The sequence below is a fragment of the Pundamilia nyererei genome, unplaced genomic scaffold (genome assembly GCF_000239375.1).
Source record: "Pundamilia nyererei isolate P.nyererei 1_Seehausen unplaced genomic scaffold, PunNye1.0 scaffold00023, whole genome shotgun sequence".
Classification (NCBI taxonomy): Eukaryota; Metazoa; Chordata; class Actinopteri; order Cichliformes; family Cichlidae; genus Pundamilia; species Pundamilia nyererei.
Genome location: NW_005187424.1, coordinates 2,244,171 through 2,271,776, shown reverse-complemented (window position 1 = coordinate 2,271,776; position 27,606 = coordinate 2,244,171). Strand labels below are relative to the sequence as shown.

Sequence of the window (27,606 nt, the reverse complement as noted above, 5' to 3'; positions counted from 1 at the left end):
TCAGTCATTTTTAATGATCGTTGAAAGCCCAGATCGTAATCGTGATTAAAATTCGATTAATTGAGCAGCCCTAATAAGCAGTAAAACTTTTTTAAAAACCTTTCTTTTTTCCATTACAAAACGCTTATTTTATGTACAGATGGTTATGGTTTTTACCCCTCAGTGATAAAAGACTGATGGGTATTGTCGTCATCCTGTCAGCTGAGCAGGCAGGCACCCACGTTTGTGAGTGTGATAACTCAAGAAAGAAGTGATGTGGGAGTTTCAAATTGATACCAGACCTATATCTACTAAAAACCTTCGACAAGTTTGAATAGTGGTGACCTCGACCTCAAGGTCAAAGGGTCAAAGGCCAAGTTTTCTGAAAATCTTGTGAATGTAATAACTCAAATAAGACGACATAAGATTTTGAAATTCATACAACAGGTGCATCTACTTAGGTGGCTGAGAGATAAACCTCTATAAGATAAGATAAACCTTTATTAGTCCCACACGTGAGAAATTTTTGGTCACGGCAGAAAGTACAAGAGCACTACAAAATTAAGTAAAAAGTAAAGAAAGAGGTATTACTGGCTGCTGCCAGTATCTTTGAAAGTGGAATAGTCACCATTTTTGCCACAGGGGTCTGTTTTGGGTCCAACTCTGTTATCTTTATAACTCTGCCTTTGGGATCTATTTCCAGGAAATACAACATTCCCTTTCACTGTTATCCTGATGACATCCAAATTTACTTCCCCTTGAAACTGGATGTCTCCGTCCCAGTGCTGCCTCTGCTTAACTGTGCATGATGTTAAAAAACGGTCAACACAGTTTCAGGAACTCATGCCCTTTTGGATAACTTGGATAACTTGTCATCATCCCCACACTGTAAGAAATCTGTCAGTGTTTTTAGATAGCTCTTTTAAATTGGAGAAGCAAATGTCCAAAGTTGTGAAAACTAGTTTTTATCAGTTACATGAAATTGCCAAAGTGGAGTCTTATCTTCCTACTAAAGACCTAGAAAAATGCATTGATGCCTTCGTCACCTTAAGGCTGGACTACTGCAATTCTCTTTTTTTTTTATGGGTCTTCAACACTCACCTCTCTATAGCTTGCAGTTAGTCCAAAATGCTTTTTATGTTGTAAGTCAAGTGCACCCCTTTCCTTCACAGTGGTGGATCTTTGCCCCAACCTAAAAGCCCAAGCTCACTCACAGTTTAGTTTAGCTTGAGCCAAAGTGACAGAAAGACAACCTCTGGTAATCAAAATTGATCTGGAAGAAGTAAAGATCTTAAAGAATCTCATAGTTCAACTTGTGGAAGAATCATTAACGGTGGTTTCTAACCCGGTTTATTTTTGGCACCTTGGGACTCCACCGCTTTTCCTGTCGCTGATGTGCAGGTCTCCCGAGGGACCAAATCTGCTGCCACCTGGGCTTCTTTGCGCCCCTATTGGCATCTACACGCATCTTGCCGATGAGGACCATGGCCCAGCAGATACTAACTCCCCAAATGTCCCTGTGCCCCCCATCATGCCTAAGTAGTAATTGTGCTAAATTGAGTTGAGATGTGATGTGCGGTAACAGTGACAGGTGCATGCTGCTGTTGCTGTAGTTTGCCAGAGATCGACGTAGCATCGCACGGTGCAATTCAGAGGTCATGGACAACATGACATTTTCTTTCCCACCTCTTTGCTGCACTTTACTTGACAGAGTCATATCTCATAAAAAAATCAATAATGCACATATTTTTTAGATCTAGTATGATGTAAACTTTTCATGGTTAACATTGTTGACATATAAACCTACTGAAATCTAAAAAAAAAAAAAAGTCGTCCCTTTAAATTCATAACTTTTATTTTTACTTTAGAATCGGTGGTGTTCGGTTATAGTTGCCTCATACTCTCACAGTGAAAACAAGATCTACTGAAAAAAGCTAGTTGACACTTTTTAATGAAATAAATTGAACAATGAACAATAACACAAATTACATCTTCCAGGGCATTCTGGGAATTGTAGTTCAAATAAGGTTGTTTTTTTTTTATTGTGCCTTCAATCCATCTTCTTCCACTTGTCTGTGTTTATTTGTAGAATATATCAACATATATCGGATAAAAATGTGTTATTGGTAGCTAAGCCTTTGTGCCATAATGTACAGCAGGTATTCTTTTTACTTTTCATGAAAGTGAAGTGTTTAAACAACTGCCACACACAATCACTCTATTTTTCCTTTTAGAGCTTTGTAATTGTGTGAGCATTAATTTTTTTCTTTGTTTTGTTATTTGTTTTTTAAAATTAGGATTATGTCTGAAAGCAGGTGTTTTCTTACAGTTCTAACAGTTATTTTGGAAAAGAAAAAATATGAGTCATATATGCCTGAGATTAGAAAAATGTGCTTGATAAGTTATCTGTTCAGGATTAACGGTGAGCTCCTTCCAGTGTAGCTGAGTGAAATCTCTGTCAGCACTGGCACCAACATTTCTGTTAGACTGTCTCTGTGTTAGACACAAAATAGGTGAAAGCTGCCAAATTAGACCAAATTAGGTCTTATTCTAGCTCATAACCATGTATAGTAGTCATGACCTGAAAGCCTCACTTTTGAATATCATGAGACTTGTGTGCACGTTGTTAATGTAGACTTTAGGAAAATAGTCTTTCCCACACATAATTTTACTCAGGTGAAAGAATATAACTAAGTGTGAGGAAAAACTAGAGCTTAGAGAAAAATCAAAACTAACTTTACAAAAGGGGACACACATTAGCAATTAATCCTTTTGAGAGAGAGAGAGAGAGAGAGAGAAATTCAACCATTCAATCCCAGATTGACTCACTTTTATTTTGAAAGCTAGTTTCACCAAACAAACTACTCCTGGTGTTTCCTGTCATGTGTTATGTTTTCAAGGTAGGTCACCACAGAGACGCTTTAAAAATTAAAATCAAATCAAAAGGTACTTAGTAGATTTAAAGAAATAAATCCTATAAAATAGGTTTAATAATTAATTTAAGAATGTGTGCACACATATATATCCCCACCCCCTATTCCCAGCCCCATCATGAATACAATGTTTGGGAAACCGTAAAAGTTTGAGAGTAGTTTTAAAAAATTTCTTCTTGGACAGATTTGGAACAGCTACTGTTTCCTACTGCTGCCTTACAGGCACAGAGCTCGTTCACTCTAACGTTGCTTTAAATTCTCTGAGTTGGCCAAGGTTGGCAACGGACAGCAACGCGCACACACACCCGTGAGCAACTCTATCCCGTGTTTTCCACGATTTCTGGCCAGATCACATTTTCTGCTCAGCTGGACATTTCCCCAGATGTCTGAGCACAGAACGTGCTGGACTCAGACACTCAAAGATCAATCAAATTTAGTGCCCAGGTCTCAGGCCCTCTACTACTCAGGAAAGCCTTCACAGCCATTGGTCAGACGTTGGCGCTAACGCTAGTCCAGGTTCTCATTTTTTTTTACCTCAGGAAATCTGGATGTAGCCTCAAAAGTCTGTTTGTGTTACACACACACACTCCTGTAAGCTTTTTTGTGTGTGTGTGTGTGTGTGTGTGTGTGTGTGTGTGTGTGTGTGTGTGTGTGTGTGTGTGTGTGTGTGTCGAGCTGCAGAAAAATAATATTAGCACTTGCTAAACCACCCTGGGTAAATAAAGGTATAAATAAAGAATCCAAACCACAAAGCAGTGGCACGCAACTTAAGTTGATGGTAAGACAAGCAAACAGGAAGTGAGGCATATTTTCTAAACACTTAATAAGGTCCCAAGTTAGCTGTTACTTTCTCAGTCAACATTGCGTGTGCAGATAGCACAGTAGTTAGTGTGTGTGTGTGTGTGTGTGTGTGTGTGTGTGTGTGCGTGTCTGTGTAAAAAGGGTGGCCTTGATGGGGATACTTGGAGGAGAAAAGCTGAAGATGGTGTTATAAGAGAGTGGCCATTTTTCATTGTTTGGTATCTGTAGAAGAAAATAGGTCAGGGCGGTGAGCTCTGAAACATTCTGTCGGCATGCAGCTCAAAGATTCGAGAACAACAGATGAATTCTTTGCACTGGCACGGTGACAGAAGGCTAGCTCACACGTTCGTCAGTACTTCAGCAGATAAATTAGAAGGAAATATTGGAAAATACCTTTGTAATACACAATTTTGTGGATTGATATTTAAATGACTGATCGTCTGCTTTTTTTGTTAGCGACTGGAGTTGGATGATTGGTAGAATATTTTCACATCTGTCAAAATCAGTCAGCAGGTTTTTGATTTGTTTTTGTTTTTTTTAAAGGAATTTTTTCATTTGAATTTTTTTTAATGTCCTTGTTGAGAATTCGTGAAATTGTACTCACAGCATTAGTTTTTTTGTTTTTCTTTAACATCCCATCAAATATTTCACTCTTGCTTGATGTCTAATGGTAATACTTATACATTGCTAGACGCAAAGTTGGTTAAATAATTTTTTTACCATGTGAGCTTCTTTTTAATGTGGAAAGTTTCATAAATATGAACTAAAACATGCAGCAGACATCCATTATTTCACATATATTATTACATATTATTATGAAGTAGTTGCAGTTTGTTATGTTTATTTTCCCTTCTGGTGGAAGGTTTTCATAAATATAAAGCATGCAAGTTTAGTTGATGATAATGTGTGCATGGGGTGGGGGGGTTGTTTTTTTATAAAATATACCAAGGTGCTCAGCAGTAAAACTCCTAATTAAAAGTGAAAAGTAAAACATTTTGGGGGATAAAATTACTGAGTACTTTTGTTTGCATTTTGAATAGGCTCAGATTGTCAGACTGCATGGAAAGACTCCAAAATAGAGCTTGTTCATCAACATTATTTCCCTGGAGAAACGTCCTCAGCACCTCGTCTGCTGGTTACTTTCCATCCACGCCCGGCTGAAAAAAAAAAAAAAAATTCTCAAAATAGGAAGCATATGCTAGAACAAGGAACGCCACTTCAAGCAATACCCGTTCCTTAACATTAAGACGGCGTACAGAAACTGGAGTGAGGTTGAGAAAAGACCTAGTTGTCAATTGCTTGTTCTCAAAACACGCTACAATACTTGCAAAAACAGAAAAAGTAAGTGTGAAGGAGGCATGGATAACGATTCCCAAACTGGCGCCCACCAGTAATTATGATGCGAGTACAAAGAGATTTTTGCCATTCTGAAGGGAAAAGGGGAGTGTAGGTGTATTAATTCCTGTTCCTTCCTGCTTCCTCGACTTGGAAGTTCAGATTTAGAAAAATAGCCCCCCTCCCCTCCTTCAAAAGGAAAGAAAAAACAAGAACTGTCACATTGACTGACGCCAATCGTATGTAGCATCTGTGTTCCCACTACTGCTCCCTATAGTATATGCCACACTGTGGCAATGTGGGAAACTGACACTGTCAATTTATCAGAACAAAAGCATTCCTCAGCAAGAGAAATACACATCTTTGGGCCCTGGAGACAAAAATCATTCCACCCCCACCCTTACCTGCATCTAAACAGAATGTAGGACATTCACAACACCAGAAATAGAAATTTCAGTCACAATTATCATTTTTGAATTTATCCCCTGCAGTCAAAAGTTAGCGTTTAACTTGAGGAGTTAGAGAGAGACTTTAATGCCAACTTTTTAAAAGTAAACAGCTGCATGAAAGGCGATGTGGATGGATTCAAAATTGGACCATTTCAGTTTATTTCTTCAGATCTTTTCTTCTTGAAATGATTATTTATTATTTGCGACAAACTTGTTTTTATTTATGAGGTGTTTGTTGTTTTTTCAGGTGTCTGATCCTGTAGCCCCCGCCATCACTTTGTGTCAAATTTGGGTAAGTACCCGACCTAATTTTAACTCCTCTTCCTCCTCTTCTAATGTGTTCACGGACCAGACAGGCTTCCATGAACGCTGGATGTGTTTCCATACAAAGTCTGGTTTTATTTCTTTTATTACCATACTTTAGGTCGGGCATCTTACATGCATATCTACAGGAAAACGAATGCGATTCTTGATTGGTAGAGGTAGTTAATGCGGAGTGGCCCTTTTTGGTTTTCCTGTTTAGACATTGAACCAAAAGCCATCTTACTTTTGTTTGTTTCTTTTATAATCAGGATGTACATCAGGATGTATGTTGTAATGAATAAGTAGGATGCACATGTAACTCGGTGAGTTTTGTGTTTGTCACAAGTACACCAAATTTGGAGGTAGGAAATTTTAAAACATGTACATTTATGATTAAATAATTTGCAGCTTTTTTTCAATAAATGTGTAACAAATTCTTGGAAGTTTATTAGTTACAGATACTTGTGTATTATTCAAGGTATCTGCGTCATTGAAAATTGGCTTAAGGGTGTTCCTGTGATGCAGTCTTAATTTAGTTAGTTAGCCTCGGTGAGGAGAAAACAGATCATGTGTTTTAGATACCAAATGTGGGGAAAAAGCGGGCTCCTTTTAAAAAAAAAAAAAAAGTGTAGTTTTCCACTACACAGAAAGACCACAAGCCTTCAGCTCCTGTGTGCTCCTATTGTCCTTCTCTGAGCCAAACCCTGCATAGGAATTTATTTGTGATCGATTCTGATCTACAGCGAGGTTACATAGATAGATGTCGTGACTTTCGACTGCATTACTTCAGCCTGAAAACAACGGTCACGTGACTCACTGTGGTGTTGTAAACAGCAATAAAAACATCAGTAAAATTATGAAATTACCTTAATTTTACCCATCCAGATCATCATGCTTTGTGTTGTTACAGTCTCCATACTACATACTTCATTATGTAATTATTTTTTTAAAGAATTCATTTTTGCTAATAATGTGCACAATTGCGTTGAGTTAATTTTTAGGTGCATGAAAATGTTGAAATTGTGTGAATTTAATTTTGTACGTTTAAACAATATGGAATTTGATCATTGGGTCCTTAATGCAAGGAGTCTTCACCCTGATATTAAGGTTTGATAAAATTCTTATGCCACAGGAATTTTATCTGATGTTCTCTCGTATATCCTCATGACCACACACGTCTTGAGGGAATTTCTTCACATCAGTTCACTTGATGTCAACAATGAGCTGATAGATTTTGGTGATAAAAATACAACAACATGACTCCATGACGAAGGATTCAGTATTCACGTGGACATCAGTTACCGAATACCTCGCTGCTTTCCAAATTATTATGCAAATATGATTTTAACGTCATAAATATTCAGTTTTTTGTTTTCAGTTAAACTCAATGACTGTATTGTGTTTCAGGCCTCTTAGGATCACTGATATATTCATAATTAGTGATGTCATAATTAGTTTGTTAGGTGAGCCCAATCAAAGGGAGCCTAGCATGCCACAGTTTTCAAACAACATCAGAAAGAAAAAGGATCTCCCTGTCGCAGAAAAGTGTCAGATGCAGTGCAGTGCCTTGGACAAGGCATGAAAGCATTAGATATTTCACAAAAAGTTTAGCGTAATCATCGTACTGTGAATGAATTTGTGGCTGATTCGGAGCACAGAAGGGTTTGTGCAGGTAAAGGCATAATGAGGACGGTTTCTGCCAGACAACTTCATCGGATTAAGAGAGCAGCTGCTAAAACGGCATTACAAAGCAGCGAACAGGTATTTGAAGTAGCTGGTGCCTCTGGAGTCCCACGAAACTGAAGGTGTAGGATCGTGTAGTTGTGCATAAACCTGACATTTGGCCATCTCTAAAAAATACAAGCAGAAACAGCTGCAATGGGCCCAGAAATACATGAAGATTATTTTCAAACAGTCTTGTTTACTGATGAGTGCCGTGTAACCCTGGATGGTCCCGATGGATGGAGTAGTGGATAGTTGGTGGATGACCAGCGTGTCCCAACGAGGCTGCGGCATCAGCAAGGCGGTGGCGGAGTCATGTTTTGGGACTGAATCATGGGGAGAGAGCTGCTAGGCCCCTGTAGGGGTGTGAAAATAACCTCATCAAAGTATGTAGTGTTTCTGACTGAACACTTTCTTCAATGGTACAAAAAGAACCAAATTATCTTTATGCATGATAATGCACCACCTCATGCTGCAAATAATACCTCTGTGGCATTGGCTGCTGTGGGCATGAAAGGATAGAAACTCATGATGTGACCCCCATCCTTTCCTCACCTCACTCCTATTGAGAACCTTTGCAGTATCCTCAAGCAAAAGATCGATGAGGTTCGGAGGCAGTTTACATCAAAACAGCAGCTGTGGGAGAAATATTCTAACATCGTGCAAAGAAATTCAAGCAGAAAATGTTCAAAACCTCACAAATTTAATGGATGCAAGAATTGTGAATGTTAAATGAAAGAAGGGGTCTTATGTTAACCTGTAACTTGGCCTGTTAGGATGTTTTTAACTGAAATAACTTTTGTTTTCTTCTAATGCTGCAAATTCAACAAATTACCATTTTCACTTCTTTACAACAATACATTTTTCAAAACTCTTTTGTGGATAATAATTTGAAACAGTGTAAATAAGATTTGAATTGTGCTCTAAAATATTTTTTTTCATTACCTCTAACAGGTGGAGGCAGATGGTTGCCCTTCCTCGAGCCTAGTTCTGTTAGTTCCTTCCTGTTAAGTACTTCCTTTCCACTCTTGCCAAGTTCTTGCTCATAGGGGTTTGTCTAATTCCTGGGCTTTTCTCTGTATTATTTTAGGGTCTTTACCTTATAATATAAATTGCCTTGAGGTAATTGCTGTTGTGAATTGTTGCTATATAAATAATATTAAATAGAATTTAATTTAATTAAATGGCCAACTATATTCCTCTTTCTGATCTCTAGTTAACATCCTTCTTTGGATTGTGATCTTTTTGTGGAAATGTGTTTCAAATTTGGCAAAAGTGCTCTGACTGAGAGAGAGGTCAAGGAAAAAGGTAATTTTGACCTCAAGAAATGTTTTTTGTTGATGTTTTTGTGACATATCTTGAGTAGGGTGGGTATCATTTAGGTTTTATCCGATACCGGTGCCAAACCGGTACTTTTGAAACGGTGCCGGTGCTTAAACGGTGCTCGAACCAGTGCTTAATGAATGGAGAACACAAATTTTGTCCAAAAACCTCTCATGTTTAGCTGTTTTCCACTTTTTCTTTGGTCATTTTAGCCTTTTTAGCCAGGGTGAAGGAAGTATCTGCCATCAAACAAGAAGACAGCCGCATGTAACTACGACGGTGTTTGCTAGTTCACCTTACATGCATTAATGTAATAATGTGGTTAACCTACTCAGCGTAAATTACACACGAACAACATTAAGCTACTCACGCAGAGGAGAATGGCTGCTGCCATGATGGGTACCGGATACCGGTACCCATACCTAATCTTGAGTATTAGTATACACGAGTTACAATTCCATTTAATAACCATTAAGGCCCATAAGCCTAGAGAATGGTTGACATTGGTCTTACAACTACTTGTTGGAAACCACCTACCAACCACTGGCTGGAAACCATAAACCAACAGCTGGTTGGCTACCCCTGTTTGGAAACCACTGGTTACGAGGGTTAAATGTGTAATCCATAACCAGTGGCAAATAGTTGCTGAAGGCAATCTCTGTTAAATTGATTGCTAAAGCCCCTTTCACACAGGCCTAGAAGACCGTTCAGTGAACCTTAGGCAACAGTTGCTTGCTAAGGAAAAGTGTGTACAATGTGAATGGTTGGCAAGTCATTGCTGGTAGTTGCAAGTAGTCCGTAGGGAAAAGCTGGTCGTAGTGTGGTTCACAGCGCTGGACCACTGGTTGTTTTGATTGTTTTGGAAAATGCAGGTTGCAGCTGTAAGGCACAGCTTTGTTTTAAGCTTTGTTTCCAGGTCTGGCACTTTTCCAGTTTCACTAAAGCCCAGAAAAGCGTGAGTGTGTGCAGGTAAGTCGTTGTATTACATGTAGACTACGAGTGACTATGGCTGCAGGCAACCAAAGCAATCAAAAGGAGGTTTTTGAGGCAAAAATGTTTCAAATCAAAATGATGAGACCTGTTGTTAATTAAGTGTTGTCGCAAAGTTTTTTGCTGCTCATTAAGTATGCACTTGGTGTATTAGTTAAGGCCTACAGTATCTCTTTGTCTTTATCTCCTGATTAGCTGCCTCTTTGTTGGCATTATTTCTGATAAGCTGCTGAGAACTCCTTTAACATCCACATCAAACTTGTGTTTCTGTCTTCTGATAACACTAATGGTTCTCGCTGTAATTGATTTCAATCAGATGCAGTTTATTGATTGATCAGTGCTTCAGTCACACTTCTGCGCCTATAATCCCGTTGGAGATGTGCAAGCCGGACTTCCCCCCCCCAAACCTGTTGCTTGAATTGTTTTAGATCACCTGAATTCACTTTTAAGTCACTTTACTTCTATTAAGCAGCGAATACAGTTTCACAGAAATTTCACAAATCGTAAAAGCAGACGTTAAGATAAGCTCTGAGGTGTCTGTGCTTAGCAAAGCATGCACTGTTGTTGAAAATCAAAATTTGATATATTTTTGAAACAGATGGCAAGGAGCTCATGTGGGAACTTGAGCTTTTCTTCACTGAATATGAAAATGTTGAACAGGTGGTCCAAGAAGCTTCATTCCCTACTGCAGCTTTCATTAACTGACTTTCATTCTTCTAGTAATAATACGCTTATTCTGGCCCTTAGAGAGGGGCAGACAAAAAAGCTGCTGCTTTTTTTTGTAGGTAAGAAATGGAAAAAATTGAGGCCTTGGTATATAGTATTAGACATCAGCATCACCCAAAATCATGTGACACACATGCAAGATTTTTAATGATCTGATAAGCATCCAGAATGTGTTTCATTTGCTTCATAGTTGTGTTTCCAGGTCTTTTTAGTGGTTATGTGAAATACCTTGCAGTGGGATTTGTTCTACAGCTGGTTCTCTATCACTCTGCATAGGCAGAGCTGCATAAGTCCCACCGATTGTGATTGTTCAGCACAGAAGCTGTGCAAACAGAAGTATATAAAGTTATTTACATTTTTTTAAAAGTATCAGACACAGTTCCTCTGTGGGTCCTGAGCAGGGGTTCAAGTGGGAATTGGCTTGTGGGGTGAACCCCAACATTTGGAGAGGTGGTCCAGTGTTGGGTAAAGAATCGCGCAGAAAAAATTTGTTTAATAATTTGTATATTTAGTGCTTTTAGATTTTCCTTTCTGGACAGGCTGTTATCATCTGATGTGCTGCTGTTTTGAGATTTACTGCTCTTTGTGGATTTAGACAACTGAATTCAGCGAGATAAAAGCAGATTTTGCATGAGCTAATATGGCTCCTTTGCAGTCCCTCGACACAAAGTACAAAAGGTAGAATGTGGTGAGTGAAACTAAACACTAACGAGTTAAATTGATTTCCCTTGATCTAACCTTGTGGTGACCTTTGACACCAGAGTTTGCTCCACACAGTTCCTTACCAGATAACTTCATCAATACATCATGTAAACTGATTTTAAGGAAACAAAAACGGTAACTAGAATATTAAAATGCTGTATGTAAAATCTCAAAGGTTGTGTAGAGTTACTCCAAGATGTAGTGCTTTACACATTCGCCTGTTTGATTCTGGGAGGAGACACGAATCCCAGGAAAGTCAGAAAATCTACCAAATCGAACATTTGGAGCTACCCGCTGTAGTGACCCCGTGGGAACGAGGGAGGAGCCAAAACTAGCTTCTTGATCAAATGTCCCTTAGCTGAGCACTCCTTATTTTTGCAAATGATCTCTCATCCTCTGCTTTCTTCTCTTTCTTTCATCTTTCTGTGTGAAATAGTGAAAGATGTGAAGTTGACACACAGGAAATAGAGAAACTTGAGCTTTAGTCAGCTGACAGATTCAGTTTTTCATTGCTGAGATCTGTTGAGCTGTTTGGAAAGTAGCATCTGAAATGATCAGCTACGTTACTATGGTCACGCTCACTCCTCTTCAGCAGAGCCAGCTACGTGAAGAAGTGCCATGAACGTATGACTGGGATAAGTTTAGGGTGTAAGAGCCTTGGGGGGGGTATCATTTTCTGATTTGTTGAGGATGATTGTGACAGAAGCAAATCTAGGCTGCTGATTACAAAACATTAACAAGCTTTATATTATTATGCATTAATGTGCCTGACATTAACAGAGTAAATTTCTCATTAATTAAAGGTGCTGGGCAGCTAAACTGCATTGTTCGGGTATGTTGTAGAGAAAGTCTTTATAAAGAAATAATTTCAGCTTTGGTTAAAAACAAATCATCCGCAGCAGTTTTCTTATATAATATTATTCAAAAAGTTGTGGGTTTACAGTTTCACATTTATGACATGTAAGGCTCGAGAGAGATGATGCATTATTATAAACATGCAGAGGACTAAGTGACTGTTTCAAATTTATTTAACAGATGAAAAACATTTACATCCTGTTTTAAATTTAATTTTACACGTGTTAATTTGGAAATTCTGAATAAAATAATTGTACATGTAAAGCTTAATCTAAAATTGTTGTTGAAATCTGTTTCCTTTCACAACACTTGTCATGTGGTACACAATAAGGTGAGTCGTATCACAGAAAGAGAAGCATTTCTATCCAAAATGTCCTTTAAGCCATCCTTTGAAAACTAAATTAGCAGCAGCTGCCAAAAGTGCTGAACATTTAAGGTGGGATTTGACTCCAATCAAATGTTTTTTTAAGATAAAGTAGTGCAAACCTGCCTTTACACAGAGATTGGTTTCATTTCTCCTTCAACAGTAAAGGATCAAAGAAGCAGAAAAGTGAGTTGATGGATACCACCGCACTCGACCGGGCCACAGCGCTGGTGTAAATTTAACTTGCTGGGGATGCTTCTTGGTTTCTCACACTGTTTGTTTGGATTGCTGGCTCACAGTTTGGCTGTTTGGGCCAGATTCTTGAAGCACACATCAAATCGACGGATGACTAGTGAGGCTGGCTGCCAGCTGAATTTCAAGAACAGTTTAGCTTCACAGTAGAATATAAAATGCTTAACTCTTTGTTGAGCCAGAGACGGGCTTTCTTTGACTCATTTCTGTGAAAGGACTTTATATAAATGGATAAATCCTTCAGGTTTTACTGGACTCTCCGGGGAACTGCATCAGGGAAGTTATGTTATGTCCTCTGTATGAATTGTTGTGGTCTCTCGTTCAATAGTCATGAATTGCAGCACCAACGATCGTTCTGTTTTTATTCTTCATGTTCCTCCCAGTCCTAATACCATCCTACCGTATGTAGAGAAATCACAGCACCTGAATGGAGGTATCTTTTTAGAAAAATATAAGTCCTAACTCTGAATCGTTTCCCTCTTTACATTCTCTCCAGAGCTTTTCCAACCTCATAGGTTTGGCAGCATGCTATATGTGCATTTATTGTTAAAAGCTTTCATGACTGAAACAAAACCCCATGAAGAAAATCTGATCCAAACATGTTTGCTTGGTTTTAGCTTATTATATCTAAAACAAGTGCTTCACTGCTCATATCAAGCCAGTAAATTGTGTTTTATTGGCTACTACCTAAACCTATTTTTTTCTCATATGCATATTGATATGATTTATGTTCATATGATGAGTAGCACAAAGTCACACATTGTTTTTTACCTGGAAAAGCATAAAACATGGCCATCCAAAACAGTCAAGATGACCACGACTAAGCGCATGAAGGTTTTTGTGCCCACTTTTGGGCCCCTCATGCCATACACCAAAGAAACCCTCAGATTTGTTGATCTGTGTAAGCTGCAGTGTTTCCCAGCTATCCCCCTGATATGTCAGTGCCACTTTAGAGATGCTGGGGCGATGAGACTAATGTAGGCTCCGGGAGGATTTTTACTCAACACTCCCCTATTTCTCTGTGTGTGTTGTGTTTGCAGGGAGCGATAGGCTCAGAGCCTAGATGAGAAACCTTGTAATAATATGTGAGCTGCCTCACTGCTGTGTAGGCACGTTACCACATGGTTGGTTCCATTGAGTCTTAAGTTTTATGCGACAAAAGAAGTGTTTCAAGTATCCTGTTATTCATTGTTTCTTGTAAATGTTCAGTGGAGGCGAGTCCTGCCGGCTCTGACAACCTTGTGCCCACATTTGACCAAATATTAGACAGAGTGACGGCACAGGAAAACAAACTTTCCTCTCCAGCCGTCTGGCAAACATCAACAGCACCTTGTTAAAGCAGCAACTGCAATGACTGGACTTTATTAATTTGCATTTTTTAAATTATGGGGCAATGAAAAGTCAGGCCCCACCTAACTCTCCTCAGAATATTTAATGAAAATTGTACCTTCATATTTTGAATAATTTCTTAGTTACAGGCTCTTGAAGTACAAGGGGCAGACTGAAATTTTGCTCTTTTTAACTTTATTCCAGCATTTCTGATACTGATTTCTGCTTATTACAGTGATTTGATGAGTTGGTATCCAAATGCTAATTAAAAATGACACCTTTCATATTCTATTGCTTATTTTGAGAAGCCGTCCCTGACGCTTTTTGCTGATATCGCCCTTGAAAATGTACCCAAAATGCATTTTTTTTAAAAGTTTTCTCCAACAAAATCTAAGAAAACAGATCAAACTTCCGCTGTGTCAATGCTTGTTTCTGTTCCTCAGCGTCACAGACGTTAAGCTAGTGCAGTTTATTTAAACCACGATATATCTCATGATACTGAAGCTCAACGTTGGTTAGAGATAAACCACTGAACAAAAACCGTATTTTGGCTCTAAATTGAGACAGTTGGAGTGGGTGTAAAATTGATTTGGCTTCAGTTTTTTTTAAAGGAGCTTTAATGTGTTTGTCGGCACTCAAAGTTTCATGTACATATCCCCTGTACTTATGAAGGCATGGCAGATCAGAAATGCCCACAGGGCCTGTAACTGAAGAGAAATTGCATTTGGCTTCATCTAAATAAACTGAAGTTATTGTTCCCCCTCAAAAAATAAAAATCAGCTGATTCTGGGGGATGTCAGGTGGGAACTCTTTTTAGATTTTGTTGATTTTATACGGAATGAACCTTTGAATGTTTATCACAATGATACGAAACAAAACTGTGGCCAAAATGGGAGATTGTTGTTGCGTAATGATTTTCAGGCAGATTTTCTAAATAACTCGAGATGAGCTTTAAGTTGTTTAAGACAGACATAACTATGCACTAATGAGTCTTTGTAATTTGATTATTATGGTGGATGTCATGTTATCAGGCCTTATGACTTCCTTAAAAATGTGGAATTCCTTATTTTGAGGAATGTACAGTCGGCACTAATGACTTAATCATATAAAGTCATTTCTTTTTTTTCTCTTTTTTCCAAGAAATGAAACATTTTCCTTAAATATCCTATGTAAAGACACTCTTGCATGATGTCTTTAAATGCTTATTTTTTACATGTAAAACAAGGAGGAAGCTTGTTTTCTTGTTAAATTTAAGTTTTTGTTTTGTTCTTAGCTTTTTTCATTCCCAATCAAACGTAATCATTCTCGTACCTGACAGGGTTAGTCCTGCGTCAGCATGTTTGAACGCCCCGCGTGGCCTGATTGGACGGTCGAGAACATCAACATACAAAAGCTGTTGAACAGAAATTTGTTTGGTTTGCTTACATGGAGCCTGAAGTGTTTTACATTCATAAGCACTGCTTAACAGAGAGCTGCAATAGCGCTGTTGTGGTATCTATTACCATGGGATTGTGTGCCTCATTAACATCAAATTTGGCAGATTTGGATGAATGAGGCTGAGAGTGCAGTCATGTCACAGGGGTAATCTTTCTCACTTGTTTTCCATTTTCTTTCCTGCCTGCTCACCTCTTCTTCATTTCTTTCTTCACTCTTTCAGCCTAAAAAAACAACAACAACTCATCATTAGAAAGAGATTCTGCCCAGACCAGCCTCAGCAGATAAGACTCAGTGAGTTATGATGGCCGAGGTGGACATGGCCAAGTGGTCAGAGTGAGATTACACTGCATCTGAAATAAATATTTACTTGAGATATCTGTCCTGAAGATGTTATCGCACACAGGAACGCCGAGGGCAGATACTCTGTCACACGCTGTTGGTTCATGCCGTCTTAAAGCTGAATGGACCAGACCCACTTTATTCAAAAACCATTTGTTTGTACTGGACAGAGTAGATTTAATTTCTTTTTCACGGGTATACTTTGTACTTTTAGACTTGCAGGTCCTACATCAGATGATTTCATACTGCATGTGACTAACAATGCTGCTAATAAATTGGAGTTTTAGTTGCCAGAATTTTAAGGTTAGTCCAGAAATGAATGGCCAATATGATGGGGAAGCTTTTTCTATATAGTCTGTCTGTGAAGCCTTGCTGCAGCTCCTGGGGCTGCTGAGGTCACGTTGTAGTACTTTTACAACTGTGCACATCGTTGGTTTATTCAAGACTGATTCGAGTATTTTTGTGTTGTTACTTTATCAACGGGCAGTGCACAACAGAGGTGAAGGAAATGCAGTAGGGGTGGAGTCGGTGGGGACGAGTGTCAGGGTGATTTGGGACAGCAAGAGTGAAAGGAAGGTCTACGAGATGGTAGTGAGACCGACTGTGATGCATGGTTTGGAGACCGTGGTGCTGACGAAAAGACATAAGGCTGAGCCAGAGGTGGCAGAGCTGAAAATATTATGGTTTTCAATGGGAGTGAGCAGGATGGACAGGATTAGAAGTGAGAACTTCTGCCAGGCAGGAGAAAAAGAGGTTTGTGGATATAGTGAAGGAGGGTTGATGTGACACAGGTAGAGACAGGGCTAGATGGAGGCAGATGATCCATTGTGAGGACCCATCAAGAGTGCAGCTGAAAGAAGTAGTAGTGTCATAACATTGTTTTTGTATGACTCCTTTCATTGCCAAAATAAAAATCAAACTGTGTCTTCAGCAATGTCTGCATTCCTGCGAATGCACAGGTAAAACTCAAAATTGAACATTTCTGGTCAAATTCCAAAGCAAAGCGTTAATTGCTAATTCTCTAGTGGTGGACTGTGTTGATGTTTGTGTGAGCATCATTAGGGTCAGCCATGTTAGCACGTTTGCAGAAATTATATGTGAAGCATAAAAAAATTCCATCAAAATAAAATAAAATGAGGAATCAATCTGTACCCTCTGTTTTCTCCATAATTAGGACAAAATACTGATTTATCAGAGGGTGGTTGAGATGTGATATAGTGTGTATCTATCTTTGATTTCACTCATATTAAAAAATTAATTATTAAATAAAGTAGTGAAAAGGGTCTCTGCCAATATTGTGGTTTTAGATGTTTTATGTTCTAGTTTAATTGTAGCATTTGGTATTTTGGCTCTGATGGGTTTTTTTAAAGTCACAGATATTAATTATTATTATTATTACTGTTTATTGTCTAAAAATCTTTCAGTCGGCCTAGCTTGAATTACAAAATAATAGGGAAAATTCAGCTTCTGCTTGCACCTTTTTTTTTTTTTGCTTTCTTTTCACAGATGCTTTTTTGAATAATTAATTTCAAACTTTTTTTCATTACAGCACTGACAGTTAGGCTCTTATATTCTCAAACCAAACCAAGAAGACTATCTGTATCTGATTTTGTCTCACTTAGAGGTAAAAAGCTGGTTAAAATCAAACGCTTTCATGTACAGATTTAATACACTGGAGTCTTAATTTACAGTACCTCAATTATCAAGAGCTGTAATAGCTCAGATAGCAAACTTTACAACAGCTACAAGGACACTCTCACTAGCAAGGAGCATATTTAGAATGCGAACACAGTCAGCATGAATCTATTTCAGTGAATCAATGCTGCTCCGTCGACAGGGAGGGACCATGCACCTTAGTGCAGCGATGGAAAATAATTGTGTATTGAACTGCCGTATGATAGAGCAATTGTAGCCTTTATACAGAGCTCTGCAGCTGGTTTGATTGTTGCCATCACACTGCATGTTTACACACTGAGGATAAAGGAGTGCTCTTAAACAATTACTGCAGCTTTCCACGAGAAACTGGAGCACAGGAGGATGCACAGCTGAGCCGCGATCACCTTCTGCACGGAAAGTGAAGAGCAGAAAACAAGTAAATAAGACGTGCTTAAGAGGAAAAGATTAGATTAAAACAAGCCCAGAGTGATTAAGAGAGCTGACATAGATACCTTGGTTGGATTTTTGGATGTGCCAGTGAGCGGGTTTTGGATTAGTGGGAAGCAGCAGGAACGCGTAAACAGCAGTAGCCATCAGTCAATTAAGTGTAAAGCCTCCCAAAAACAACTAGTTTAAATTTGCTTTTCATTTAATCTTCTTTGAGTGCCAGCGAGAGTCACAGCGCTGCAGAGTGAGCAGTGAGAGATTAAGAAAGAGTCCAAACAACTGGGCACGAGGACTAAAAGCAGCCCCGCTCATGCTGCACAGATGCTTCTGGCCAAGCAGGATTTCTTTCCAAGCACTTTGTTTTTGTGCAGGAGTTAGACAAACATCTGATTTCTTTTAACAAGTTATCCGCGGACGAATCGCGGATGTCCAGATGTATCCAGATTTTACATTTACTCAGCCGCCTACATTTCACCACTCAGCCAAGGCTATTCAAAATCATCATTTGAAGAGGGGGAAAAAACACGCTGGTGATCTGATCTGTTTGTCAGATCGATCAGTAAGAAAATCTCCGAGACTCCCCGGGTCTTCATCAAGCATGGCTGCAAATCTCTCTGCGGTGTTCACTGGTGTGAATGCAAATAATCAAATCACATTTACAGCACGAGAAGAATAAACCCTCCTGACCTCGAACGTTTCACAAACAAGGAAGTACTCCTCATTAAAAGCAGACATTGTGTCTTGCAGGTTTATATTGACTAATGTTCAAATCGTCATCTTTTCAGGGACATTGGGCTTAATAAAAGCAAAATTTAGGATTTTTTTAGTTTTTCCAAAAACATGGCGATTTCCCTTTAGGCTCCATCCTGCCAGCAACTTGCACCAACAAGGGATTTTTCTTATTTTTACATGTGAAAGAAAATCCTCAAATTCAGTCAGTAAGAACCCCATTATAAGGCCTAAGCTACCAGTCTAATTTTCTTAGGGCTAAGAGTCACTTTAGAAATGTTCAAAGTCTTTTTTACTCATCATCAGGCCAGAGTGAAATCCGAACAAATCAATCAAAACTTCACATTTTTTCTTTTCTCAAGTAAAAGCTGTAAATTTAGAGAGAGTGAGTGAATAATAACCTCACACAATCAAACTCTGATACTATTGAACCTGTTTAAAAAAATCTCTTTTATAACTACCACTATAACTAAGTGGAGATACAAACAGTAATGTTAAATGTCTTTTATTTGTGGTGTTACTAGGCACCCTCTTCACTGAATGTACTTTTAAAAGAATTTTGTATTTTTATGTATTTATTTTTTAAGAGGTTTTTAGGTAAATGGTGTTAAGTAAGTCATGTTAACCATTGATGTAAAACATGGATGTAGCCACTATTCATTAGTTGCAGGGCCAGATAATCACATTACAATTGTCCAAAATGCTCCAGTTGCCCAAATACAGTCCAGAGGTCCCGGTTAGGACTCCAGTTAGCTGAGGTGAAGCCTAGCCTGTGTCAGCACACCGGACACTGCTCCAAGTGGACATTAGAGGAACTGCAGTTTTTGGAAGCACCGCATTCATTTGTCAGTCCCTGAGGTTGCTGCTTTGGAGATGTTTGTTTCTAGGATTATTTGAACCTAAATAACCTTAATTTCTATAACATAAGTAAGCAGTTTGTTTTCTAAACATAAACGGGGATTAAAAGTGATGCAAAAAGGGAAATAAAAAAACACTGACTGAACATGAACTGCATCCAAAAACCACGTTCTATCACGGGGAAGCCTGTTGTTTAATTCACCTCACACCATCACCAACCCCTGCAGAAGTTGTGTTTTTACCGCCCTACTGCTATCCCAAGCGTTGAACTTTTGAAAGCTTTCTCTTTGTTGTTTTTGGACTAAATGGCAATTGATGATTGTTTTTCCCTTTTTTTTCTGTAGCATGCTGTGTCTGTGAATACTCGAGCAAACATGAGCTGCAGCTGGAGATGCTAGTTACAATAGCTGATGCCAAATGTAACTGAAGCGACAATTCATTTTTAAACTGATAGCTAGGTTAATGTTATGTACGGGTCATGTGACCTTTAAAAAAATGTATAGAAGGGTGTGTCAGCTGATCAGTACAGCAACTTCTGACCCGCTTTTAGGTCGACAACCTGCAAAGGCCTTAGCTACTGTCAGTATAGTGACATACATTAAAGAATGTCACCGTTTTGGACACAGCTAACTATCCGTCTGTAGTAATTCACAAGCTCTTTGTTGCACTCCCACCGTGGCTTAGAAACTTGCAGTGCGCTTAGATGCTGGTATTGTGCGCCTTAAAAAGAAGATGAGGAAACTCTGGCTTAGTGTGACATGATGAAGTTATGGGCCTAAAGCTCCTCATTGTTATGTATCTGTGGTCCTGCAGTCCAGCACTGCAGAATATAGAGTGTGAAGGAGAATATATGAGATGCTGTTTTCTGTGTGTGCAGCTGAAGTAATACCTGAAAGTTGAGACAAAGGGGCAAAGCACCCTGGCTCTTTGTTGGCATCTTTCATCGGGGCCAAGCCCAAGTGATTTGGAAACAATTGCAATGTGAAATCTGTGTCTGCTGCAATTGCTTAAATGGCAGCTCAAGTATTTAAACATGCTCAGATGATTTACACTCATGCCTGTGTGCTGTGCTAAGGGGATTCCTGAGCAAAGTCATCTGCATTCAGTAAACAACGTGTTATTGATGAGTTGATTTCGTGTGGCTTTGCCAGTGAGCGAGCCGGGGAAAGGATTAAGTCCCCAAGCCAAAACCCAATACAAGTTTGAATAAGGGGATAGATGTGCAGCGCTCATTGTAGAAGGAGAGGATAAGCTGTGTTCAACATTAAAATAACAGCTCAATACGTGTGATATGAAAAGGTTCAGAAAGCTCAGACGTAAATGGGAAACGAGCCCGTTTACTGTCTCAGAATGATAAACCGTCCACCAAGAGTCCACGATAGGAAACACCGCTGCTCCAATACTGTGTTTGGAAGAAGTTTGACTTAGTTTTTCTGTCGATAACAGCTTGGTGAAGAACAGCAGCGGAAGATTTTTTTTCTTTTTGAAGATGTTTCATTTGCTGAAGGACTGAGTAAGAGAGGAAAGGTGTAACAACAGCAGCAGGTGCTGTGAGGAATCCAAAACCATTCTAATCTAATTACAGCTTCTCTGACATGTTTCACTTGTCACGTCGTGCCATTGTCTTTCCATTTACTAGTTTGGTTTCAGTCATGGTTGTTGTTGGTGTTTCAGTAATGGTGCAGTGCATGCTTGGGGAGAATGTAACCCAGGTTACTGTTTGTAAAGATAACTCACAGATGTCCCCAAAATGCGTCATATGCAGGCAGTCAAAAAGATACTGTTTCGTAAAGGGGACGATGGCGGTTGTGCAGAACACGTAGGTGAGAAGATGTCATTTACTTTTTTTTTCTTTTTTCTTTTTTGTGGTCTGTGGTGGAAAACCAAGCAGGCGACAGTGGTGATGTGGTGAGCTGCCTCAGGTACAGGTGAGACTGAAATAGAGTGTAGCAAGTCCAGTTGGAGTAACAGATCAACCAGATCAACTAAACATTAGGCATACTCCGATCCAATCCCATCAGTGCTGCTCGCATGATCAGGAATGCTATGACATTTTTTATTAATATATAGCACATTTCATTACATGTAAACTTTCATTACAAGCACTACCTGCACACTTGGATCTAATTCTGGGGAAAATTAATTCAACGTGAAATACTATCATTTACCCTAAACTATTATATAAAAATCTAAGCTCAAATTTTATTGGTTTACTGAGCTGTTAACGTCATAGCATGGGTATTTCCTCCAGTTTTAATCTTTGAGGTACAGGCCCTCACAATACGAAAGGGTGGGTTGAAGTGTTGTATGATAATAAACTGCTGCAGTTTAGTGGCTGCGATGTAGAGTAACAGAAACAAGCTGGGGACAGGTTAAAGGAGCTTAAAGGTCTTCTTTTCACCTATATTTGGATGCCAGGTCCATCTCCTAGCTGTGATTCTATCTGTCAAAGTAAAATTTTAACACTTGTGACGAAACATTTTTTATGTTACAGCTTGAAAAAAATCACATTTATCAAACAGCTTTAGGTCAGAAGGTTTTTTAAAATCCTTAGAATTTGATCGTGAAGAAGGTCCCGCCTCACAGAGAGGGTTTGCACTTGCATGTATTTGTTTGGACATCAAATTGTGGGATGAACAAAGCTGACCCAGCAAGTTCTGCAAACTCACAGCAATATTTTAATAACCAACAGGGTGGAAATAACTGCAGAAACTCATGTGCTGTCAAGCAAAGGTTAGTCTTAAATTTGGATAACTGAACAACTTGGGCCAACTCTGCACCAGCAGATCTTAATTAAATAAACACAGTATTACAAAGCTGAAAAAATTCTCTTCTTTTAAAATTTCATTGTGCTGTCAGAAAAAAGAGGACTTTAAGCCTCATGATCAATACAGTGAGAAAACTGTATCCATCCCAGATCTCCACAGGTTTTAAATAACTCTGCATTCAGAAGTGATTTACAGCTCCAACACCACACACATGCAATTATGAAGACTCACAACGCTGACAGTTCGAGCCCCCAAATTGCAAGCTTGCCTCCCTTTTATCATATTTTATTTTATCACTTGACTCTTCCCCAACCAACCGGTTCCAGTCACACAGCCAGACAATTGAGTGTTTGCGAGTTCTGGATCATAATTACGTCTGTCCAACCTTAAAATGTGTCCTCCTGCAACTCGTGCTTTTCTCATGAGACGATGATTCCAGTCTGTCTTCATAAATTAGATTTCTGAAAGTTTTGAGATAGTCTTTGTGCTTTTTTAAATTTTCTTTGAGGAAGCCTGTCAACTTAATTATCACCTAGCCTCCTGCTGTGGACTCTCCTTGAAACACCCAGCTTTATGTGCACTGCACTCCTCTGGCCTTTGACCACACCCTCTCCTCCTCATCATATAACTTTAGCATATATTTAGAATTGGATACAGGAGGTAGACTATCTCTACTTTTAAGATTAGGCTTAAAACTTTCCTTTTTACTAAAGCATATAGTTAGGGCTGGACCAGGTGACCCTGAATCCTCCCTTAGTTATGCTGCAATAGACGTAGGCTGCTGGTGGATTCCCATGATGCATTGAGTTTTTCCCTTCCTGTCACCTTTCTCACTCACTATGTGTTAATAGACCTCTCTGCATTGAATCGTACCTGTTATTAATCTTTGTCTCTCTTCCACAGCATGTCTTTATCCTGTCTTTCTTCTGTCATCCCAATCGGTCGCAGCATATGGCCGCCCCTCCCTGAGCCTGGCTCTGCCGGAGGTTTCTTCCTTTTAAAAGGGAGTTTTTCCTTCCCACTGTCGCCAAAGTGCTTGCTCATAGGGGGTCATATGATTGTTGGGTTTTTCTCTGTATCTATTATTGTACGATCTACTGTACAATATAAAGCGCCTTGAGGCGACTGTTGTTGTGATTTGGCGCTGTGTAAATAAAATAAAATAAAATTGAATTGAATAGAAAACCGCTTCCACCTCATTGCACAAATATTTAAAACAGAGAAGTCAGCTGTTGTACTCCTCTGGTATCAGCCGACCAGCAGATCCTGCTCAGTCACTTCTTAACATCGAGTGCTCATTTCCAAAATGAAAAGCAGCAATTAACACATCAAGGATGACTTTAGTACCGCGCTCATTTTTCCCCCACCTCCTTCAGCCTTTGCAGGTAGAGACGGCATTAAAAAAGTGCCCCTGTTGTATGATAAGCATTTCCTCTGCTGTGATAAGAAGCCCTGGGATAGTGACTGTCAAATGAGGCCAATTAATGATGGCTTGATGTGATGTTTTATCTTTTCGAGGCAAGTCCGCAGCTCCTCGCTCACTGTTTTTACCTCCCAGATAAGCTCTACTTTGTTGACTTTGCCCCAGTCTGCCCCAAAACCAAAGGCACTTATTAGCTACCTATCCGAGAGTGACATGTGTGGCTACAGGCCAGCGTTGAATAACGGTCCTTCACTGTCACCTCTGTAGTTTCTGGATTAACAGCTTGATTTGATTTTAAGCCATCATATACACAACAGAGCTGGAGCATTTATTTAGGCAAGGACCAGTGTTCCCCCTTCGGCTGCTGAGAAAGGCCGTTTGGATCGCTCGTGACGAGCGCTGTTTTTTTTGCTAGGCAAAGAAGCTGCGCACTTCAAAAGGATGTATTTCATGCTAATTTAAGGGTTCACCACGAAGATATAAGTTTAAGTAGACTGAAGATTCAGTTGTTTTATGTTTAGATCAGATAGGAGCCATTTAAGATTTAAAGAGTCAAAAGCTTTGGGAGAGTTCCAGTGCTTCCTGCTGAAAGGTATTTACTATAGCACTGCATTTCTTTTTAAAGACAGATAAAAAGGCTAAAGCTAATGATGTCCTTGCCTGAGAGTTTAATTTTCTGAAAGTCGCTGAGAACTTCTTCTTATTCATGACCGCATAAGGAGTTAAGAATGTGTAACTTTGGGGAAGCCATCCTCAAAGCTCACCTGTTTTCATGTTGGACTTCATTACTTATAGTGAGAAATTCATTGAGAAATTGATTTTCAAGGATTCTTAGATGTGGACAGAAAATAATTGTTGCCGGCGGGAAACCATAAAGGTCATAACTTTATGACTTGTGGAGCTTTTGCCTCCAGGGCATTTTGAAATGCATTCTAACATGTGCGTATTGTTGTGAAAGCATGACCTTTTTCTCAGTCTGTCAACTCTTTTGATTTTCTTAAACCTCACAATAACCGTGAGTAAAAATATGCATATTAAAAAAATGAAGGTAGGTTTCTCACAGGAGGCCTGTGTCCTATGTGACAGTCCTCTGTATGCAGTCGCCATACTTTCCTTTCTGTCATTCTAAAACCTTTCTTCCTCTTTTTAAGGATGGGTTTGTTGGAATAACGGTTCTGAAGTCAAATTAATTGGAAAAAATGAAAATATGAGAAAGACATTTCACGCTAATTTGTGCTAATTTGCGATTTGTGTGTGAAGTTCTTCTTTTTATAGGTAACTTTTTCTTCCAGGATAAAAAACAAACAAAACTAAACTAAGACCTGGTTGATAAATAGTCCTGCATTGAATTTTTTTTAATGTCTGAACCGGCCTCGTCCTTTGGTTAAGAGTTTTTAAAATTTCAAATATTTAGCGGATAGATGACTTGCTCCCTCACCAGGTCTGCTCGATTTTGAGGTGCTAATTTGCTTGTTGGTGGAATATTGGTGACCAGTGAAATGAACTAGCGGCATCTTCACTTATAGATGATTGCATTGTTCCAAGTTCAGCCGCAGACCTTTCCACCCCATTGGTGAATTTTGCAAATGCGACTTCATGTCACTTTGCTCCACTGAGTAACTGTGAGTGCCTCAGACAATCCACAGTGCTGCTGCTATTCAGGTGAACTCTTTAACTCGATTTTCTCTCACTGATTAAGTCTGATCAAGCCTCCGATAACGCTGCTACACCTGTGTGAAAAAGCATTAAAGCTATTAGAGCTGTGGTATTCGTCCACACGTACAGTTTCTCAAGATCATCTGGTAGATCAGCTTCTGTTGTTTTCCATTGATTTGTGAAAGTATAAAATATATCTTCTTTGTTTATTGTTGATGCAAATATTATTTTTTAAGTCTGCCATCTTCCGCAGAGGTATGCGAGAGATGGTTAAGGTTGTGTTGTGATATATTTACAGCTGTCAGTCAGCAACCTCCTGAGACTGAGATAAGATAAACTCCTGAGACGTCGCATCTTACCACTTGCAGTATCAAGGAGCACATACACCAGTCATGCAAGCCATCCAATTCTATTTGATATATCCCAAGCCAATACAAGCTGTCAGTCAGCATTAAACTCAGATTCACATATTTACAGAAAAGTTGTGCTGCTGTCATTAGGGAGCAAAGGCCAACAACTCAAGTAAACTACTCAACAGCTGTTCAGAAAAAGTCATGCAGATCATGTTAGGAAGTTGTTACTTTAGCAAGCAGTCGATCAGTGGAATCAGTGGTTATTTATATGCCCACATCATGCAGAAGTATCATTTTTCTTTTATACTGTAATTCTGAAACTCAGCAATTGAATGATGCCACTCCTGAGTATAAAAGAAGTTTAGAGAGCGTATTCAAACATTACATTTTCTCAGTAAGTGTTTTGACCCTTTTAACTCTCTCTCTGCCTCTTGTTTGTGTATGAATAGTACATTTTGGGTTTTGTTTTTTGTGGTTTTTAGCACAGATAAAAATTTCAAAGATATGGTGACACCAGAGAGAGTGCAGAGACATTGAAAAACCAATGTTCTATGAATCCTTGTAAAGAGAAACGCTGTTAAAAATCACTGTTTAAGGTCAGTTATGAGAAAAAGAAAACCCCTCAGTGGCAAGTGGATAAAGACCTTGGCCCTGGAAGCTCAAGGTACTTGAAGGATCCTATAGTGTGAACACAGCCAGTAACAAGGTTATGGAGCGTCATTACGAAACTTTTGTGGTTGTTTTGTGTCTTTTTTTGGGTATCATTTGACGTGTCTTTGATGTTATTTTTGTGTTTTTGAGGTTGTTTTGTGCCCATTTTGTTTCTTTGCAGCACGTATTGGTCACATTTCTTATCTTTGTTGGGGTTTTGCTGTATTTTATCTCTCATTCTTTTGCATGTCTTTGTGGCCTTTTTGTGATTCTTGCTCACAGCTTTGTCTCTCTCTTTTGACATTTTCCCGTCATTTTCTTGAGATGCACCCACTCGCGTGCATAGACTGTGCATAACAATTGATATAACCACTGTTGAAACCGTACCATTTGATAACCAACATCGTTTTATGTTTTTGGAGTCAGAAGCTACTACATTTGCATGAGAGGGTGGAGTGTCAAATGATCAATTTGGGCTAGCAAACATGGTTAACAAGCTGTAGTCACAAACTGTGCAGGTGCATCACACAAGACCTGCACCAGCTAATTAGTAAAAAGTAACAATAAACTTAGAAATTCACTCATAAACGAATATGACAAATAATTTGGCTTGACAGACTTATTAGAAGCCAAATTATTTTTCAGATAATTGTTTTAAAAATGCTCCACAAGGTATCATTAGCTCAGACACAGTCTAAACGGCTAGTTTGGGGATTCTAGTCAGTGGAGGTGAGGCTTGTCAGATGATGATCAGCTACAGCTCTATTTGTCAGGACACTTATCGGCCACATACCTAAATTTAAGAGACTAAAATGTAAAATTGGAATTTTTTTAAGGGAGTCTCTGGTGATTGCCTTGTTTTCTATAGCCAAAAAAGCCTTGAGTGCACTTGAGAGGAAGTGCAGGTTTTCACACTGGAAATGTCTGAGGTAAAGATGAAGCTGCAGATCACTGTTGATGTTAGCGCAGCTAGCTTAAAAACCGAAACTTTGATTTATCTGTAAGTGACAGTGGTGTGCTTTGAGTGCAGTGCTTATTTTCTATCGCTTAAGTGGTGTTTTTTGCATTTGCTTTTAAGGATTTTGCATCTATTTATGCATCTTTTGGCTTATTCTCAGAAATAAAGCGTTTGCGATTTGCACGTGTCTTCATGGTTTTTATGGCGTTTTGTTATTTGCATTGCTTGTGGTTTGTTGACATCTTGACCTCTGGGCTTTGTTTATTTA

General features: G+C 39.0%; 1 protein-coding gene across 4 annotated transcripts in view; it reads left to right on the top strand.

Moving 5' to 3' along the window:
* lpp (LIM domain containing preferred translocation partner in lipoma) overlaps window positions 1-27,606 on the top strand; it is a 178,474-nt gene that overhangs the window by 24,701 nt on the left and 126,167 nt on the right. For all 4 annotated transcript variants that reach the window (XM_005727169.1, XM_005727166.1, XM_005727167.2 and 1 more), the window contains one exon: window positions 5,745-5,789. The gene's annotated coding sequence lies outside the window, so the exon portion shown is untranslated. The remainder of the gene's footprint in view (window positions 1-5,744; window positions 5,790-27,606) is intronic.